The sequence below is a fragment of the Amphiprion ocellaris genome, chromosome 13 (genome assembly GCF_022539595.1).
Source record: "Amphiprion ocellaris isolate individual 3 ecotype Okinawa chromosome 13, ASM2253959v1, whole genome shotgun sequence".
Lineage (NCBI taxonomy): Eukaryota > Metazoa > Chordata > Actinopteri > Pomacentridae > Amphiprion > Amphiprion ocellaris.
This window is the reverse complement of record NC_072778.1, coordinates 22,048,521-22,067,356: the sequence shown is the minus strand read 5'-3', so window position 1 is coordinate 22,067,356 and position 18,836 is coordinate 22,048,521. Positions and strand designations below refer to the sequence as shown.

Below are 18,836 nucleotides of genomic sequence, written 5' to 3'. Positions count from 1 at the left end.
ACCTTCGAACTGGATGTGCTGTCTCTCACAATGTCATGCTTACCACAAGTTTCTGTATATAGAGGAGTGCCTTCTTCCTCAGCTTTCATGTTTTATTTAAAATGCTGTCTTCCTCAGAGAGTGCTGCTAACTCACTGAATGTGATCTGTCTCAGCGTTGTCTTTTACTCCCCCTTTTTTGGACTCTTGTCTCTTTGCCCCCTCTGTGTGCCGCTGTGTTTGATCATTTAACTGTGGTATAAATGTGCATGTGTGCCTCAGAGTGGATGGGGAAGTGTTTCAGCAGTTTCATTTGAACAAAGTGTCAGTCAAAATGTCTAATCCGTGTGCAGCAGTTTGGTGAGGATTAGCCGCAAATCGAACAGCACTTTAGGTGCGTCAAAGCCACATAATTAACTTCTCCCTTTCAGAGGGAACTAATCCTCCACCCAAAACTTAACCACTGTCAGAGTTGCAGCAGTTCCCAGGTGCTGATTAGGTGACTCATTTTCTTGGTTTCTCTTCCTTTTTCTTTTTTTTTTTTTGAGATACATCGACCAGTTTCAATTGAAGTTCTCTCACAGAATAAATGTGTGAGGTGTGTGTCTGGAGGAGAAACACAGTGTTCCAGTCAAACAGGCTCAACCAGAATATCTGCAGGTTTTTTTGGACTTGTGCTTCAGTGTATGTGTAGACACCTCTCCTATTGTCTGACAAAGTCCAGCTGACAGCAGAGTGATACGTTCATGTCCTGCAGTGTGTTGTCACTTCAGGTCAGCTGACTCGGTCGTGATGGCCTGAAAGCCTTGGAATTTAATTGAAAATTGAAAATGTATGCAGAGCAGCAAGCTGCCCTCAACCAGATGTTTTTTTTCAAACCCCCATCCAGAAGGCAACTTTTCCACCTACAGTTTGTTCTGCTGGTCCTCCTCTGCCAGCAGATTGAATCCTATAAATATTTTATATTTGATAAATAAATGAAGCAACCTCTTTTCTTACTTCTGGGCAGGGTGCTAAGTTGCTCTGCTACCTACATATGCAGGAGCTTATTACCGCAGCTCTTATTACCTCTTATTACCTCCGAAATGAGGTTCGGCTCAGGCACATTTTTATTTATTTTTCAAATGTGCATCAAGTGCATCCATTCTGCTAGTAACAACAGAAACTGTTTTTTTTTTTGTTTTTTTTTTTTAAAGAATAGGTGCTCCTGTTTCAGTTTGGAGCCTGTATTGAGGTGTGTTTTTTCCTACACCATTTCATGAATTATATATTTGATAACAGTGTCTCAGTGTTTCTTTAGGAAAACAATAAATATGCTATTTATGTGAATAGCTGCATTGCATATCTGGCAGATACCACAGCAGCGTCACAGCCCATCATGATCATTAACAACCTCCTCTGACTGCTCTCTCAGTTGGCCATGTCCCTCCATACATTACTCACATGGGACCCAGGCTATTTACAAATATCTTACTTGTCAGGCTGCAGGCAGTATGCATCAGTAGCACTCTGAATCATGTGACTTCACGCTACACCTCATCTTTGTGTTTTTTCTAACTCTAGCGAACTAAAAACACAGCATAGAGGAGGGACTCGAGCTTTAAGCCAATGACAACTGAAACACCTGAGCCAGTCTGAAGTTGAAACCTTCCTGTTGCAGAAATGATTAAGTTTTTCAGTGTGCGAACGCTCCAGCAGCAGTTATAGCTAGAGATGTGCATGAGGGAAACTAAAAATAGGACACACACACCTCTAAGCCAGCTGCCTCTTTGCTGCCTTTGGGGACTGACTTTGCGTCTCTCCTCTCTCCTCTTTCAGTCCTCTTGCTCTCCTCCTTCTCTCTGAGTAACTGTTGTTACTTCGTTCTCTCCATTTTCCTACTTTTGTCAGTCCCTGAATCAGGCTTGTGTGTCTGGCCAGTCCTGTGCTGGCATGAAAGACCTGAAACGGGACACTGCCTCCCCTCACTATGGTCCATTATACAACCTAATGAGAAACTAGAACACTGTGGCTTAGTACTGAAAATGTGAAGTCTCTGTCCCATGAGTCTTGGATCCAATTATCTGGGAAGGGAAAAGAAAGTTTATATCCATCCCAAACACAGAAGATCTTCTGTTAAAAATTATATTAAAATCAGATAATGTGTGTGAAAAGGGATCATAGAAAATGCCAAATATATTTGTGCTCCAAGTCTGGCTGGACATCACGCATGCCTTGGTGCAGTTGGAGCTGCATCTTTCTACTCTTGCTATTTAATAATGGAAAAGCTTTTTTCCACCAGACACATTTCTCATCTGACATCTGACAGTGGTCATTTTGGCATTTTCATGCATAATGTGTTGCGTGTAAAAGAAAAATGCTGGCGAAACAGTTTTCTAAATTGTCAGCAAATTTCCAGGAAAAGCAATACTGGATGAGCGGCTGAAGCCTGAATTTCCTTCCCTGTTGTCCAAAAACTATTCAGACTATTCAGTGTTACTGCACCACTGAGCTGCAGACACATTTCTTTCGACAATATTTCCTAGAAAAATCATCAATGTTAAACAATTCTTGCAAACTCCCTCATTATATTAATTTCCAATCATTTTAAAATCTTGCCTTCTAGAACTTTTTTTCATCAATATCTGCCGGTTATTTTTTTGACCAACTGATTGTTAGTCTGTTAAAAAACAAAAACACACATTCAAATTCATATCTCAGTTTACAATGCGATATAACAGAAAACACAGTGGTGGAATGTATAGATCTCCCTTTTTTTTTTTTTTTTTAAACATTCTTCCGCTTAAGACTCCCCTATGTATATACCTGGCAGAAATAGTTACTTAACAAATTCAGATTTTCTCAAAACACAAATATAGCATCTAAAATATGATTTTTGTTATAATTTAAGCAACGCAACAGTTTAGGTACAGCAAAAATAATTAAACAATTGTAAGTTGACACCTAATAAGCTAAGCAGAATATTACAAACCAATTATTAATCAATTAGTGGAAAAATAAATCAGCAGATTATTTATCATAAATATAATTATTAATAGTTGCAGTCGGATACAACGTGAACGCCACTTCAACCAACGAAAACAGCAAACATCCTGCATTATTGAATGTTTAATAAAGCGTGATAAAATATATAGTGGTACAGCAGTCACATGGGGGCTGTACTTTCACTGTTAATATTTTAAGTGGATGTCCATTATCATGCCTACACACACTGACTTAAGTAACATTTACAATGCAAGACTTATTTGTACTTTTACAGTGTGGTGTTATAAAATAAAAGCAGAAAATTGTCACTTTATAAAGGGGAAATAAACTATATTTGACATTCTGTTGCTGTATTTAAAGATAAATTGATTATATTAATAGTGGATGGGTGTTTTTAATTAATCCTACTACTTTCTATAATACACAGAAATATCCTGGTTAGTGCAACAACAACAAAATACACATACATAGATGGTTAAGTTTAGCAAACTAAAACTCACCTCACTACATACAGGTCAGACTGAATCCTGCACTAAATGTTGGAACTGCATACAAATTGTGCACAATTGTCCACCGTACATGTGATTTATGGGAATATTTTGTATGCTGTGAGGTGCAATCACATGGTTCTCAATAAATGTGCCTTTTATATTCATCCAGGCAGAGTTATGTCTCCTGAGAACTGAAGTGCTCAATTGTGTTTGGAAATAAAATGAAAAGTGCATTTGCAAAAAAAAACCCCAAAAAACAAAAAAAGGTTATTTTACTTTCAATTTATTTTCCTAAAACATGTTTTTCAATCATACTCCTGGGAATATCAATCAAACTGGTGTTAACTGATTCATTTTAAATATGGTTTTTATCTTTTTTTTTTGCAAACAAACTCTTCAAGTAAATATTGGAGACCTGTTTTTAAAGATTTACATTTTCAAATTGAACAAATGGCTTTAGGTGAAACAGGATAGAGAAGTTGGAGAGTATGGTTGGTTTTTCCTCTAAAAAAAGATATATGAATATAGACATCAGTGCTTTAAGTGGGGCCAAAAAAGTGCAGGTACTCTATTTTCCTATATCAACCATTAAAAAAACAAAACAAAAAAACAAAAACAAAATTGGTACTAAAGCTTGAGCTATACTTGTACCTAATCGATTGTGGCCAAATAAGTTGTGGCAACTTATTTTACTGTTACAACAATGTTTGTTGAACTTGTAAACCAACAAAGATATTAAATCTAAATTTAAACACAATTAAATTTCCTTCACTTTTTTATTAACAAACTGTAAGTTAACAGCAAGTGAAAAAATTTCAAACTGTCAATAAAACTGCATTTTTTCTGCTCTTGAAATAAAAAAAAAAACAGTGCTGAACATATCCATCAAATAAATACAAATATAACACAAACAAATGTGCAAAAGGAACACTGAAAATAAATACAAATTTAAGGTTCTTTTCCTTTACTGAAAAAGGTGCTTTTCATTTCACTATCTTTTCAAAAGTACTATGGTCAGTGGTTTATAGTCGCGTCTGACTCTGTCCTGCTCCTGCAAGATTAGACTGGCTTGGTATCGTGTCGGTTTGCGAGTCCGCCTCTGATTCTGACCGTGTTCTTTTTGAACCTTTGAGCCAAGACAGCATGGTAGCGTGTTTTACTGCATTTTGTCAACTTTGGAGCTGCGGTTAAACACACGATGTTGGGCGGAGCGCGGGCTAGCATGTCATGTTTGTTTACCGCGCTCTGATCTCGCGCTACTTTAAAGCAAAGGAGGAATACGCATGCGCGCCTCTCTCGTAGAGCGCAGTGGTCTATGGGAAATGAAGTTTTAGTAAAATGAAGTAGCGGTCGAGCTTCTGGTGGATTAAAATGCGATGATCAGCGTACCGGTACGCTGAAAGTACGTTCTTGACACTTGGAGAAGTGCCAGGACGCCCGAAGGATATTTTTAGAAGTCCCGGAACTGAGTACCGGCCCGTACCGGCCCACTTAAAGCACTGATAGACATATAGAATAATACCGGCCTTATTCTTTAAGTAGACGCCAAAAGGCTTTTAGACTTACATTCTGCAGAGCATCAGTTCAAAGGTGAAGCCGCACAACAGAGCGAGATTTTGCTCCTTTCCATGATGGGGAAAAAAAATCAAGCTGGTCTGTATGCATGTATGTTCCACAGCCTATGAATAAGAAACGAAGTAGCCTCTAGTTACCATCCCCCAAGACTCCTGTGAACAGGAAAATTCTCTTTCACAAAGTAAACCCAGTACCATGATTATTTTGGCCTGCCGTATGTGTGCGGATGATGAAAGTAATTCACATCTGAAAAGACTGGCTGAGTTTCTTTCACTCATCTCCTGTTTAACAAACCCCCTCAATCACACCCTTTGATGTGCCTTTGTGTGTGTCTAATTCCCAGTCAGTAGGCATATACATGTGTCACACTGTTTGCTTGGTATCAATTTTGGAGACAGACTCGGAGCATTGAAAATAGGCTATGCAACCGCTTCCTTTCTCTCTCTGCCTCATGGTTATTCATGCACATTCATTACCAACGAGCATCTGCGATACAGCGCTCGAATTAAACTGTTGTTCAGGAAATGACCTGTTGGGCCAATCTGCGAAGGACAAATGGCAAAAGTTAAGGTTAAAGATGCAAGAAAGGTGTGAAAATCCATGTTAAGATGCTCTGATGGTCAAGTCTCACTATCCTGTGACATTCCTGGTGGACGCAGTGATGAAAAGTGTGTCAGTGGTAATTGAGGTGACACTGAATGCCATCTAGAGGCCAGATTACAGGTCCTGTTAAACCATGGATATGATTTGTATGGTGCACAAAACTGAGAAATGTCACCAATCCCTCGGAGGGGTTTATGCATTTGCTCAAGGCTCCGACACACACACACACACACACACACACACACACACATACACACACACCCACAGCACTGGCAGAATAGCGTTTTGTCATTCTCTTTTTCTGTCTCGTTTTGAAAGATTTCCACCATGTTTTAGCAACAGATCTGAACGGTAATCCGCCAGAAGACTAAACCATGGATTCACCCCGTGTGTGCTGCAGGAGTGTTTCCTTCATCATCCCACATGTAAGTCTTGTCCCTGTTTACTCGAGGAGCGCTGATCCTACCTGGTCAGGTCTGTAGCCTCCTTTATCTAAAGTAAATCACAGAGCAGGCCTGTCTCTGACTCGTGGCCACCGCACAAACCATGGATTTATCACACACACACTCTGAGGGCGGCTCAGTATCACCCATCACCTGCACCCTTCCCTGAACTCACTCATCTTCCCTCCACTTTCAGCTTGACTTCACTTTCTCAAAGTAGACTTCCTGCATCTTAAAAGAAAAAAAAAACACCCAGATGTCGACTTTTCACCCAGAAAAAAATCAGATTTGAAGCAAATGATAGACAGCAGCGTAGTGCAGATTTAATCAGCGTTACTTTTGAGGCTAAGCCATGGTTCAGCTGTGTAAGAAGCTTGTAGGTTATAAAACCACACGAGTAAACTCTTTGATCGTGGACTGCGATAGACCGCGGGCCGTCTTCGTGTGGGTGACTAATTAACAGTATCCTAATTTGGAAATCAGTCATTCTTTGGTGTAGAGCATGCTGTGATTTAACGCCACAATCAAAATCAAGCTCAATTACTTGGGCCTTCAGGGTCTGCAGGATTATTTTTGAGTTTGTTGCAATGGCGATCAAGTTTATCCCACAGTGGCGTTTTGCAGAGTGTAGTGAAGGATTAGATGGTGATGTCAGACATCTGTGTCAAATCCTTCCCCGGCTCATTTCAGCCGTTCGTCATGTTCTTGGGTGACAGATGACAGTCTGACACTTAAACAGGGAGTCACCCAGTTTTAAACGCTTCTTAAAACTACACTTCCAGTTCCCATCTCCTGCCTTCCTAACTCCCTCCCTCCCTTCCTTGTCCCCTGAGGTAATATGGCCTTTGAGGTAAATACCATTTGTTTTGTGGCTTTCCTATGATGGCTGAATAATAGCTTGAAGTGTGCGGCTAAATGAGAGCCTGAGGCCGGGGATGGGAGTAATCTCTCCTTTCTTTCTGAGCGGTGACACGGGCCAATAGAGATTAATGAGGGTGCAAGGGTCTTAACACTTTCACTGCTACAAGAGAAGCAGCATCTGCTCGGATTTGTGTTGTTTACACTTCTACACTCCCCAACAGCCATTTACTGCTGGAGTTGTACTAGTTGTACTATATTACTATATTACCATCAACACAAGTCTGGAGAGGCCACTATAGCCAGGACTTCAGAAATACTCAGATCATGAGTTCAAGTTTTCCCTTTTAGTTTTACCAACATATCTCCAGAGAAACTATGGATCAGTCGCCAAAATATATTCTTCAGTTATTATTGGTTTATATCCATCCATCCATTATCCATTATCTATACACCGCATAATTCCTCATTAGGGTCGCGGGGGGGTGGGGGGTGGGGGGAGTGGGGTGGGGGGGCTGGAGCCTATCCCAACTGACTCGGCAGGGGACACCCTAGACAGGTCGCCAGTCTGTCGCAGGGCTACATACAGAGACAATCACTCTCACATTCACACCTACGGGCAATTTAGAATGATCAATTAACCTCAGCATATTTTTGGACTGTGCGAGGAAGCTGGAGTACCCGGAGAAAACCCACGCATGCACAGGGAGAACATGCAAACTCCATGCAGAAAGATCCCGGGAAAGCCAGGACGCTGCAAGGCGAAAGTGCTAACCACTACACCACTGTGCAGCCCTTATTGGCCTTATATCATCTGGTGGTTTTCTTGCACAGCTGGCTAAACTCCTAGGAAGAAAGTTCATGTGGGGAAAAACAGAATTTTGTCTGTTTTGTTGACTTTTTGTCGGCCTTAAATTTAATAAAAAGAACTAAAATCAGTCCGTAAAGAATATTCACTACCTGGAAGAAATCAGTGTAGAAATAAATTGTGTTCATTCAACCAAGAAAAGACAAATAAAGAATACATAATGTCATTGTCCTCTGTGTTAGCTAAGGCCAATAAAAATATGTTACAATATAGATAACCCTGTACTCTTCATATTTAGCAATTATAAATATATGACAATAAACTATTCAGAGCACATTACAGCAGCAGTTTTAAGTTCATTTTAGTGTTTCTTAATGTAGATAAATGTGATATTTTATTATTACACTGTGTTTTATTATATTATCATTTATGATCATTTTACATCAGCCTCCTCTTACAGGTGACAAGAAAGATTACTAACAAATGCACTGATTACAGCACAAAACAACCTGAAGTGACCAAAGTGCTGTACATGTTACAAGGAGGACAACAGAAATATGTGCAAAAAGCAAGAAATGGGCTCAAGATTTGTAAAATTAATTTGTAAAAAAAACAAAAAAAACATATCTAAAACACTAAAAACAAGGCGAAACAGGACAACAACGTGTAAGCTAAACACCTAAAATAAAATAGAGCACTAAAAGATTAAGATCATTAAGAGCAACCGAAAGCATGCATGTCTCGAGAGTTACCTTAAAAATACCAACGAGGAGGAAGATTTAATTTGATTTGGGGCTCTTACTGCAAAGGCATGCCCTCCTTTACCCACCAGCCTCTATCGCGGAACAATTAAAAGCAGCTGTTCTAAGGATCTAATGGATTTTTTTCACAAGCATCTACTCGGCGCGGTACGGCTCGGCTCGTCTTTGTGAGCTTTTCCATATGGACTAGTACCTGGTACGAGGTACTATTTTCAGCACCTTCTCAGCTGAGGTTCCAAGCGAGCTGAGATGAGCCGATACTGTGACGTTTAGAGTGCAAGGCCACTGATTGGACAGGGAGTGAGGACACAGGAGAGCGACTCCAGCACGAAAACAAACCGGCATTAAAAAAAACTGTAAACAGCCACGGTGTGCATTGCTCTTCACGGAACTCTCTGTTCGTCATAAATTTCAATATGACAGCCAGACCTGTACCGTGGGTGAATGAAGAGGTCGAGACTTTTCTGTCTTTGATGGCGGACCAAAGAATACAGAGGGAGCTGGACGGAGAAAGTTTATCAGGAGGTCTCTGAGCGGATGGCCACCCATATATACAGTAGACTGTATATAGAGAGGACAATGAAGCAGTGTAGGGAGAAGCTGAAAAAGCTCAAAAATGACTATCAGTTCACCAAGGACTACAACGACCGGCGTGGGTCAACCAGGAGGTGTTGGAAGAGGTTTAATGGAAGTTATTTACTGGCACCGCCAGCAACAGGAGGGAGACTCCGCCGCTGCATTGTTGGAGACGCTCGAGAATGGTGAGTGTTTTGTGACTCCAAGAAACTTTTACATTATTTATCCCATTGGTGGCAAGCTCCCTTTAAGCAAACAAGTATATTTAGAAAGTAAATCTGTGGATGTTCTCAGTCATCCAGGTCATGATAAGTCTCAAGCAAGCATAAGTTATGGCAACTGGACTAACCTCGTGTGAGTCGAAAACGTTTCACCTCTCATCCAAGAGGCTTCTTCAGTTCTGAAAGCCTGGTGGGGAGTACCAGATATTTATCCACCAGGAGGGTGGTGGCAAAAACAAGTGGGAGACAAGTGGTGTCTGAGGCCCCCTCCTCTGTTCAAAGATGGCCGTTCTAGTTTGACATGAATGGCTTCTTTTACCCCTCTCTCAAACCATCTGTCCTCTCTGGCTAGAATGCGCACCTTGTGGTCATCAAAGGAGTGCCCCTTCTCCCTGAGGTGGAGGTGGACTGCTGAGTCCTGGCCTGTGGTCGTGGCCCTCCTGTGTTGTGCCATGTGCTTGTGTAATGGCTGCTTAGTCTCTCCAATGTACAGGTCAGAGCATTCCTCATTGCACTGCACTGCGTACACCACATTGCTCTGTTTCTCCCTTGGAATTTTGTCCTTGGGATGGACCAGCTTTTGCCTCAGAGTGTTGCTGGGCTTGAAGTGTACTGGGATCTGGTGGGTGTTAAAGATCCTCCTGAGTTTCTCTGAAATTCCTGCCACATAGACAATTCCTGCCACATAGACAATGTTCCTGCCCCAATGTTGTTGTGACAATGTTGTTTCTCTTTTTGTGGTCCTCGGCTTTCTTATCCTCCCTGCGCTTTTTTGCTGTTTTGATAAAAGCCCAGTTTGGATAGCCACAAGTTTGAAGAGCAGAGTGAATATGTTTGTGTTCCCTTCTTTTTCCATCCACTTCTGATGGGATGTTCTGTGCTCTGTGCTTTAAGGTACGGATCACCCCCAACTTGTGTTCTAGTGGGTGGTGTAATTCTTAACCCATTTGTCATCAAATGGGTTAAGAATTTGTCAGACAGAGAGCTCACTCCAGCCGAGCGGGGGGTCCTTGCCAAAGGACTGAACTTTGCAGTCACACCAGATGAGTTACCGGTGGTGGACTTGGTGACGGCCACAGAATCGGCCATTAGGAACAATAGGTTGTCAGAGACAGAGGCGGAACAGATCAGGCTTAAGGTGTCGGCAGCACTCTCCAGTGCCAAGTTACCCCCGTCCAACATCTCCGCACAGGAGAAACGGGCACTGATAACTCTGCAGAAGGATCCCAACATCACAATCCTACCTGCAGATAAGGGGAGATGTACTGTTGTCCTTAACACAGCTGACTATCACTCAAAGGTCAGCAGCCTCCTATGTGACTCAGCAACTTATGAGACCCTAAAACGAGACCCCACCAACACCTACAAACTCAAAGTGGTTAACTGCCTGCAAAAACTGGAGAAAGGTCAGATCATCGACCGGGCCCTGTACTACAAACTCTATCCAGGCGATGCTATCCCTTGCATATACGGGCTGCCAAAAATTCAAAAAGAGGGCGCCCCTCTGAGACCAATTGTAAGCAGCATCAACTCTGTGACATACAACATTGCTAAGTGTCTTGCCACCATCCTTTCCCCATTGGTGGGGGACACCCCCCACCACATAAGGAACTCGATGGACTTTACAAACAAGGTCAAAAAATCAGCTTAGATCCCGAGGAAACTATGGTTTCATATGACGTGACTTCACTTTTTACTTGCATTCCCACTGGAGATGCAATACAGACAGTAAAGAGAAAACTGCTGCTTGACAACTCTCTGTCTGAGAGGACCAACCTCTCCCCCGAACAGGTGTGTGACCTCCTTAACCTTTGCCTCAGCACCACTTATTTCCAGTACAACAACGGTTTCTACAGGCAAAAACACGGCTGTGCCATGGGATCCCCTGTATCCCCCATTGTAGCTAACCTGTACATGGAAGAAATGGAGATTGTGGCACTGAGAACATTCAGTGGCCACTCCCCGAGGCACTGGTTCAGATATGTGGATGACACATGGGTCACCATCAGGAAGGGTGAGGTCGAACCTTTCACAGAACACCTCAACTCGGTGGATAAAAACATCAAGTTCACAAGAGAGGATGTCCAAGACAACTGTCTGGCGTTTCTAGATTGCGTGGTACGCATTGAAACCAATGGGGAACTCAACATTGGGGTCTACAAAAAACCCACTCACACAGACCAGTACCTCCTGTTTGATTCACACCACCCACTAGAACACAAGTTGGGGGTGATCCGTACCTTAAAGCACAGAGCACAGAACATCCCATCAGAAGCGGATGGAAAAAGAAGGGAACACAAACATATTCACTCTGCTCTTCAAACTTGTGGCTATCCAAACTGGGCTTTTATCAAAACAGCAAAAAAGCGCAGGGAGGATAAGAAAGACGAGGACCACAAAAAGAGAAACAACATTGTCATCCCCTATGTGGCAGGAATTTCAGAGAAACTCAGGAGGATCTTTAACACCCACCAGATCCCAGTACACTTCAAGCCCAGCAACACTCTGAGGCAAAAGCTGGTCCATCCCAAGGACAAAATTCCAAGGGAGAAACAGAGCAATGTGGTGTACGCAGTGCAGTGCAATGAGGAATGCTCTGACCTGTACATTGGAGAGACTAAGCAGCCATTACACAAGCGCATGGCACAACACAGGAGGGCCACGACCACTCAGCAGTCCACCTCCACCTCAAGGAGAAGGGGCACTCCTTTGATGACCACAAGGTGCGCATTCTAGCCAGAGAGGACAGATGGTTTGAGAGAGGGGTAAAAGAAGCCATTCATGTCAAACTAGAACGGCCATCTTTGAACAGAGGAGGGGGCCTCAGACACCACTTGTCTCCCACTTACAACGCCGTTCTTAGAGCCCTCCCAAGGAGGTGCAGCCATCTGTCCCACCTGCAGTCAGGTGACCCCCAACCACCCTCCTAGAGGGCTGGGAGGGGTAACGACCGCCCATCAAAGGCTAACGACTCACATTAACACCAACGAGTCTATTGGTTTCGGGTCTTTGTCCACTTGTTTTTGCCACCACCCTCCTGGTGGATAAATATCTGGTGCTCCCCATGAGGCTTTCGGAACTGAAGAAGCCTCTTGGATGAGAGGTGAAACGTTTTCGACTCACACGAGTTGCCATAACTTACGCTTGCTTGAGATTTAGAAAGTAACGTCGTTGTCTCCTGTAGCAGACAATAAGCTATCTAGTTAGCCATCGGCGCTAGCTAGTTAGCCATCAGCGGTAGCTCCGTGCCCCGCTTGTATATCGTGCTGCTGTTTCTAACGTTTAGCTCTCAGAAGCTAATACAACAGTCAGCAGACGAACTAAGCTAGTGGTCTTACAGGTTTATTTTTTTCACAAGTTACAATGTCGTGTTTTTCGTGTACTTAGGGTGAGTGTTTATTTCTGTTCAAGAATCCCTTTCCACGTGTGAAGCCTACTCCACCTCCGTCATGGAGCCCCCAGCTCCCCTGCCTCCTCTCCACCACCGGCAGCGGCTCCTCTCCAGCACCAGCTTCGACACCAGTACCAGCACCGACACCGTCAACATCAATTTCCAGCACGTAACAGCAACGTCTTATCACTGGTAAGACACGGTAAACAGAGAGCATGGTTGATTTTCGCATCATTATTACTGCAGGTGTAAATGCCTGCAAGCATGATCAGAACAGCGAGACCAACGACCAAGAATTCAGACAGGTGTACATGTAGCTACAGTGACACATAAACAGAACACATGCAGCTGCATTTTTTTCCCATTGACTTAACAAGCAAGTCACTCTAATTAATTTACTTTCTGGCGCAATGTAGTATTGCAACCATTCTTTATATAGTCACTAGGTAACTGTGAAACTGAATGAAAATATACATAGAAATAAGAAAACACAGCTGTTCTTAGCAACTCCAAAATGAGCACAAGATGAAATGAAGTTCACACCATGTGAAGTGAGTGCCAAAAATTTATTAAAGTAAAACTATCAAAGACATGATCATGATTGAAAATGGATGGACAGGTGGCTAAACACATCACATCATAGCTGTGGAGTCCTTCAAGCTCCTGGGGACTACAATCTCTCAGGACCTGCAGTGGGAGACGAACATCCACTCCATTCTAAAAAAGGCTCAGCAGAGGATGTATTTCCTATGACAGCTGAGGAGACGGCCTACCACAGGAGCTGCTGATCCAGTTCTACACTGCAGTCATCCAGTCTGTCCTGTGCACCTCTGGATCAGCCACACAGCAGGACAGAAACAGACTACAGCCTATAGTACGGACTGCAGAAAACATCATCAGAGACCCCACTCACCCTGGACATAAACTGTTTCCCCCCTCCCCTCTGGCAGGCGCTACAGATCCCCGTACACAAAAATCACCAGACACAAAAACCGTTTCTTCCCTATGCCATCACTGTAATAAACAGCTGAGTCATTCCTACACACCTGTACAATAGTCAGTATTCCAATAGACATGTACAGTATTTTTTTTTCACCATGAACAGCATTCTCTGCTTTTCGCACTACTGTGTTTATAGCAATTATCATTTTTGCTAATGTGCTCATATATTCCTTTCTAGCTGTAAATTTCTGTCTATATTGTGTTTTATTTAATTTTACTATTTCTTTTTCCTCCCTGTTCCTCTTTCTATAGTTTCTTTATTTTTTATTATTCTCTTCCATATTCCTAGGGTGACACCAACAGCCGAAACCAAATTCCTTGCAGGTTGTGTACGTACTTGGCCATTAAAGCTGATTCTGATCACTTTTCTGTCTTTGGTCTAGGCAAGAGGAAAAGAGGCCACAGAAAATTGGACCTTCCAAGCGGACTTGTGGAGATGCAGGCTGAGGAGGAACAAAACCGTGCCCAGCGTGATGAGAACATCCAGCTGCTCCTCAGTGAGGCAAGAGAGAATGAAGTGACCGTGCAGTGGGAGGAGATGGCCCAGAATACTGCCTTCAACCAGTCATTCCTGGGTGTGCTGGGGCAGACAGTGCTGGGTGTGCTGGGGCAGGCAGTGGGCAGCCGGCGAGTGTGAGCGAGTCCACCTCCCAGAGACCTGAGATTTAGTTGTACATAGTTTTACTTTTAGCCCTCCACTGTAGGAGAGGCCCACCACAGTTTGTACTTGGCACATTGTAAATAGTTTTGGTTTTGCTGCTGACTAATAAACTATTTTGTGGTTTATGTGATTGCATCATAACTTTTCATTTTGTCTGTTAAGACACTGGTAGGAAAAGAGTCAACAGTCTGAACCAAACAATTCTGTATTCCCTAATAATACATTTATGTTTAATGGGATTTTTCATGCTTTAACACAAACTGCTTTATGGTTCATAATTCCATTGACTGAATAACACCAAAGCAATACTGATTCATCAAACTGGAATATTCTTAAATCAGCTGTTTTAATGTTTTGCTGTTTAATTTGTCGTGTAATCTTGCTAACCTTCACAAATAAAACAATAGCACAGACATCTGCAAAAGGTACAAAAGTTTATTGTCAGAATTGCAGTCAAGAAAGCAATTAGCGGTCCGGGGACTGAAAAACAGAAGCATAACAAGAAGAATAACTTTTAAATTTTGCATGGCACGTCAGTACGTTATGGTGAGATTCACACTAGTAAGTATGCAGATGTTGCTGCTTTCATGACGCTCCTGTATGATGGAAAGCAGAAACAGGCTTTTTCCTTATCAAACCTCCCAAACACCACTTTAAAAAAGGAAGCATCCATTGATCTTAGAAAGCTGCAGTCCTCTAAACACTACACTCATCAATGGGCAGCCAATATAACTTGGCTCAAGCTGTGGACTTTAACAACTTCGTCTGTGGTCTTTGTAGCTGATCACAAACGACTTTACAGATGAACGAGCTGGGTATAATTTCAGAGACAGTTTCTAAAATGACATTTAAGTCTGGTTCTGCTACTAACGGTCAAACAGCACCCAAACATGCCAACAGCCTGTTCTCATCTTCTTGTCTTGTCATCTGTGACATCTTGTCATTTGAATAAAGTTGGATTTCATGGTGGACTTTTATGTAGTCACTGGTCAAAGGTGTGTCTGTGTGCTGGATAAACTGTCTGATCATTGTCCTTTAATGTTGCACCTGATGAGGGTGTTGAGCAGAGGTGGGTAGTAATGAATTACATTTACTCCATTACATTTACTTGAGTAACTTTTTGAAAAAAATGCAGCACAAACGTGAAATACAGCATACAATATATCTTGTCACCGGAAGTAGTTTGTTTCAAAAGGTTTCTTGTGCCGTAACTTGTCATTTTGTAAAGATTTTATTTTTTTCGCTATTTTTTTATTATTTGGAAATACCAGAATTTGCACATTATTTTACATTTTTGTCTTTCTGATCACATCATTTCTAAAAAAAAATAAATCAGACATTACAATCTAACAGTTACTCAGTACGTGAGTAGTCTTTTCACCAAATGCTTTTTTACTCTTACTCGAGTAATTTTTTGCATGACTACTTTTTACTTCTATTTGAGTGATATTATTTTGAAGTAACGTTACTCTTACTTGAGTACAATTTTTGGCTACTCTACCCACCTCTGGTGTTGAGTAACTCAATGATTGTGAATTTGTGACCCGTTGAACAGCTCAAAAACGTTCTTTGTCAGTCCAAGAAGAAGATAATTTGCATGCTGTATAAGCAGTAATTTTTTTCTCAGGCTATTAACCCTTGTGCATGGTCACCGCCTTGGTGGGGCCGCTCATTGGCCAAGGCGTAATCGACCCCAGGTTTCTAGGGTACCAGACATCCACTCCTTTAGAACTGTGTTCCGCGAAAGAAAGAAAGCAAGAAAGAAAGAAAGAAAGAACTGGTAGGCTCAGTCAGACAGGTACAGGCTTGACTGATGGGCAGTTCCATGAGGGTTGGGTGATTGCTATGCCACAGGGTGTTGTTGTTGTTGTTCTTTGACAATGTTTTCAGATAATGTGAGCAACTCGCATAATAAAAACTAACTGTATTATTACGTCATTACCACACCAGAGTATATATTGTTATTGCGATATGAAATTGAACCCAAGCACACTTGTCACACATGGATCCACCGGATCTGATCTCTTTCAGGTTTTTGTGTGTGTGTGTGTGTGTGTGTGTGGGGGGGGGCAGAAAGAAAGAAAGAAGTCAGCACGTTCGCTCTGTCTGTCACAAACACCAGGCAGGGAAAGAGAGAGAGAGAGATGTCTTGTTCTTCGCGTAAACCGTGCACTTTGGAGCCGTCAGTCCACACATTTTCGCCCTGCCTGTGGCGAACACCAGGTAGAGAGAAAGACACGGAATGAAAAGAAAGAGTCGGCTTGCTGCCTCGGTCTTCGCATAACCCCTTTTAGCTGTCGTTCGATTCGCTTTAGTCCTGTCTTTCGCGAACACCACGGAGAGAGAGAGAGAGAGAGCGAGACATGGAATGAAAGAAAGGCCCTGTCTGGGAAGAGACGCAAAATGAAAAAAAAGAGTCGGCTCGCTGCCTCTCTCGTTCGCGACGACAAAGGCACATTTGCGCAGTTGGCTGGCACAAACCAGGTCGTTCGGTTGAGAAAGACAGAGAGATAGGAAAGAAAACATGAAAAAGAAAGAAAGAAAGAAAGAACGAAAGAAATGGTCAGTGTGCACGTTTGCAGCTCTGCTAATTTTTCCCGAGATGGAGAAGGAGATTTTTTTGGGTTTTTCGTGCAGCCCCAGAGTTCCTCTCGGTGTCAGGCGTTAAGCCTTGTGCACGGTCACTGCCTCGTTGGCTGAGGTGTAATCGGCCCCAGGTTTCTAGGGTACTAGACATCCACTCCTTCACAACTGTGTTTCACGAACACCACGCAGAGAGAAAGACACAGAGTCGGCTCGCTGCCTCGTTCGTCGCATAACCCGCGCACCTCGGATCCATAGCTCGACGCGCTTCTCACCCTGTGTTTTGCGAACACCACGCGGAGAGAGAGACATGGACACAATGTAACGTCAAGGGAGAGACATGAAATGAAAAGAAAGAGTCGGCTCGCTGCCTCGGTCTTCGCGTAACCTGCGCACTTTGGAGCCTTTGGTCCACACACTTTCGCCCTGTGTTTCGTGAACACCACACAGTGAGAACGAGAGAAAGGACGCAACGTAATGTCAAGGGAGAGATGCGAAGTGAAAACAAAGAGTCGGCTCGCTGCCTCAGTCTTCGCGTAACCCGCGTGTATCGTAGCTGTTGTTTGATTCACTTTTGCCCTGTGTTTCGCAAACACCATGGGGAGAGAGAGAGGCACAAAACGAAAGAAAGGCCCTGTCTGTCGTGAACACCACGCGGTGAGAACAAAAAACAGGACGCAAAGTAATGTCAAGGGAGAGATGCGGAATGAAAGAGTTAGCTTGCTTCCTTGGTTTTCGTGTAACCCACGTGCATCGTACCCTTCGATCGATTCGCTTTAGCTGTCTTTCGCAAACACCACCGGGAGAGAGACATGAAATGAAAGACCCTGTCTTTCGCGAACACCACGTGGTGAGAACGAGAGACAGGATGCAAAGAAACGTCAAGGGAGAGATACGGAATGAGGGAGGAGGAGGAGATGAAGACAGAAGAAGAAGAAGAAGAAGAAGAACAGAAAAAGGACCCTAGGGGAGTCACACCGGGGCCTGTTGATGCTCCCTGCAATTCCTTCAACCCAAATCAACTTGAAAATCATTTGCCTCCTTATTTATCACAGTTCAAGTCATTCTGAAGAAGAAATTTGTGTGTCAACATTAAGATCACTTTAACTGTAGCTTTCATGATTTTTATTCACGTAAAATGCTGCTCCTGAGGTGAAATGCACACTTTGGTAAAATATGTTGTCCCCGCAATTCCTTCAATCCAAAACAATTTAAACATCATTTGCCTTCATATTTATCACATTTCAAGTCATTCTGAAGAAGAAATTTGTTTGAAAACATGAGCTTCACGTTACTGCAGCCTTCATGATTTTTTAGACAATTTAAATGCTGCTCCTGAGCTGAAATGCACTTTGGTAAAATATGTTGTCCACGCAATTCCTGCAATCCAAATCAATTTAAACATCATTTGCCTTCATATTTATCACAGTTCAAGTCATTCTGAAGAAGACATTTGTTTGAAAACATGTAGTTCAGGTTACTGCAGCCTTCATGAGTTTTAGACGCTTAAAATGCTGATCCTGAGCTGAAATGCACACTTTGGTAAAATATGTTGTTCTCGCAATGCCTTCAATCCAAATCAATTTAAAAATCATTTGCCTTCATATTTATCACATTTCAAGTCATTCTGAAGAAGAAATTTGTTTGAAAACATGAGGTTCACGTTACTGCAGCCTTCATGATTTTTAGACACTTCAAATGCTGTTCGTGAGCTGAAAGGCACACTTTGGTAAAATATGTTGTCCCCGCAATTCCTTCAGCCCAAATCAACTTAAACATCATTTGACTCTATAATTATCGCATTTCAAGTCATTCTGAAGAAGAAATTTGTCTGAAAACATAAAGTTGAAATTACTGCAGCCTTCATGATTTTTATCACGGTAAATTCCTGCTCCTGACC

The 18,836-nt window shown here is 42.5% G+C and overlaps 1 pseudogene; it reads left to right on the top strand.

The window, feature by feature from the left end:
• Nucleotides 1-6,427: 6,427 nt before the first annotated feature.
• Nucleotides 6,428-12,275, top strand: LOC129350415 (uncharacterized; annotated as a pseudogene).
• Nucleotides 12,276-18,836: the final 6,561 nt, after the last annotated feature.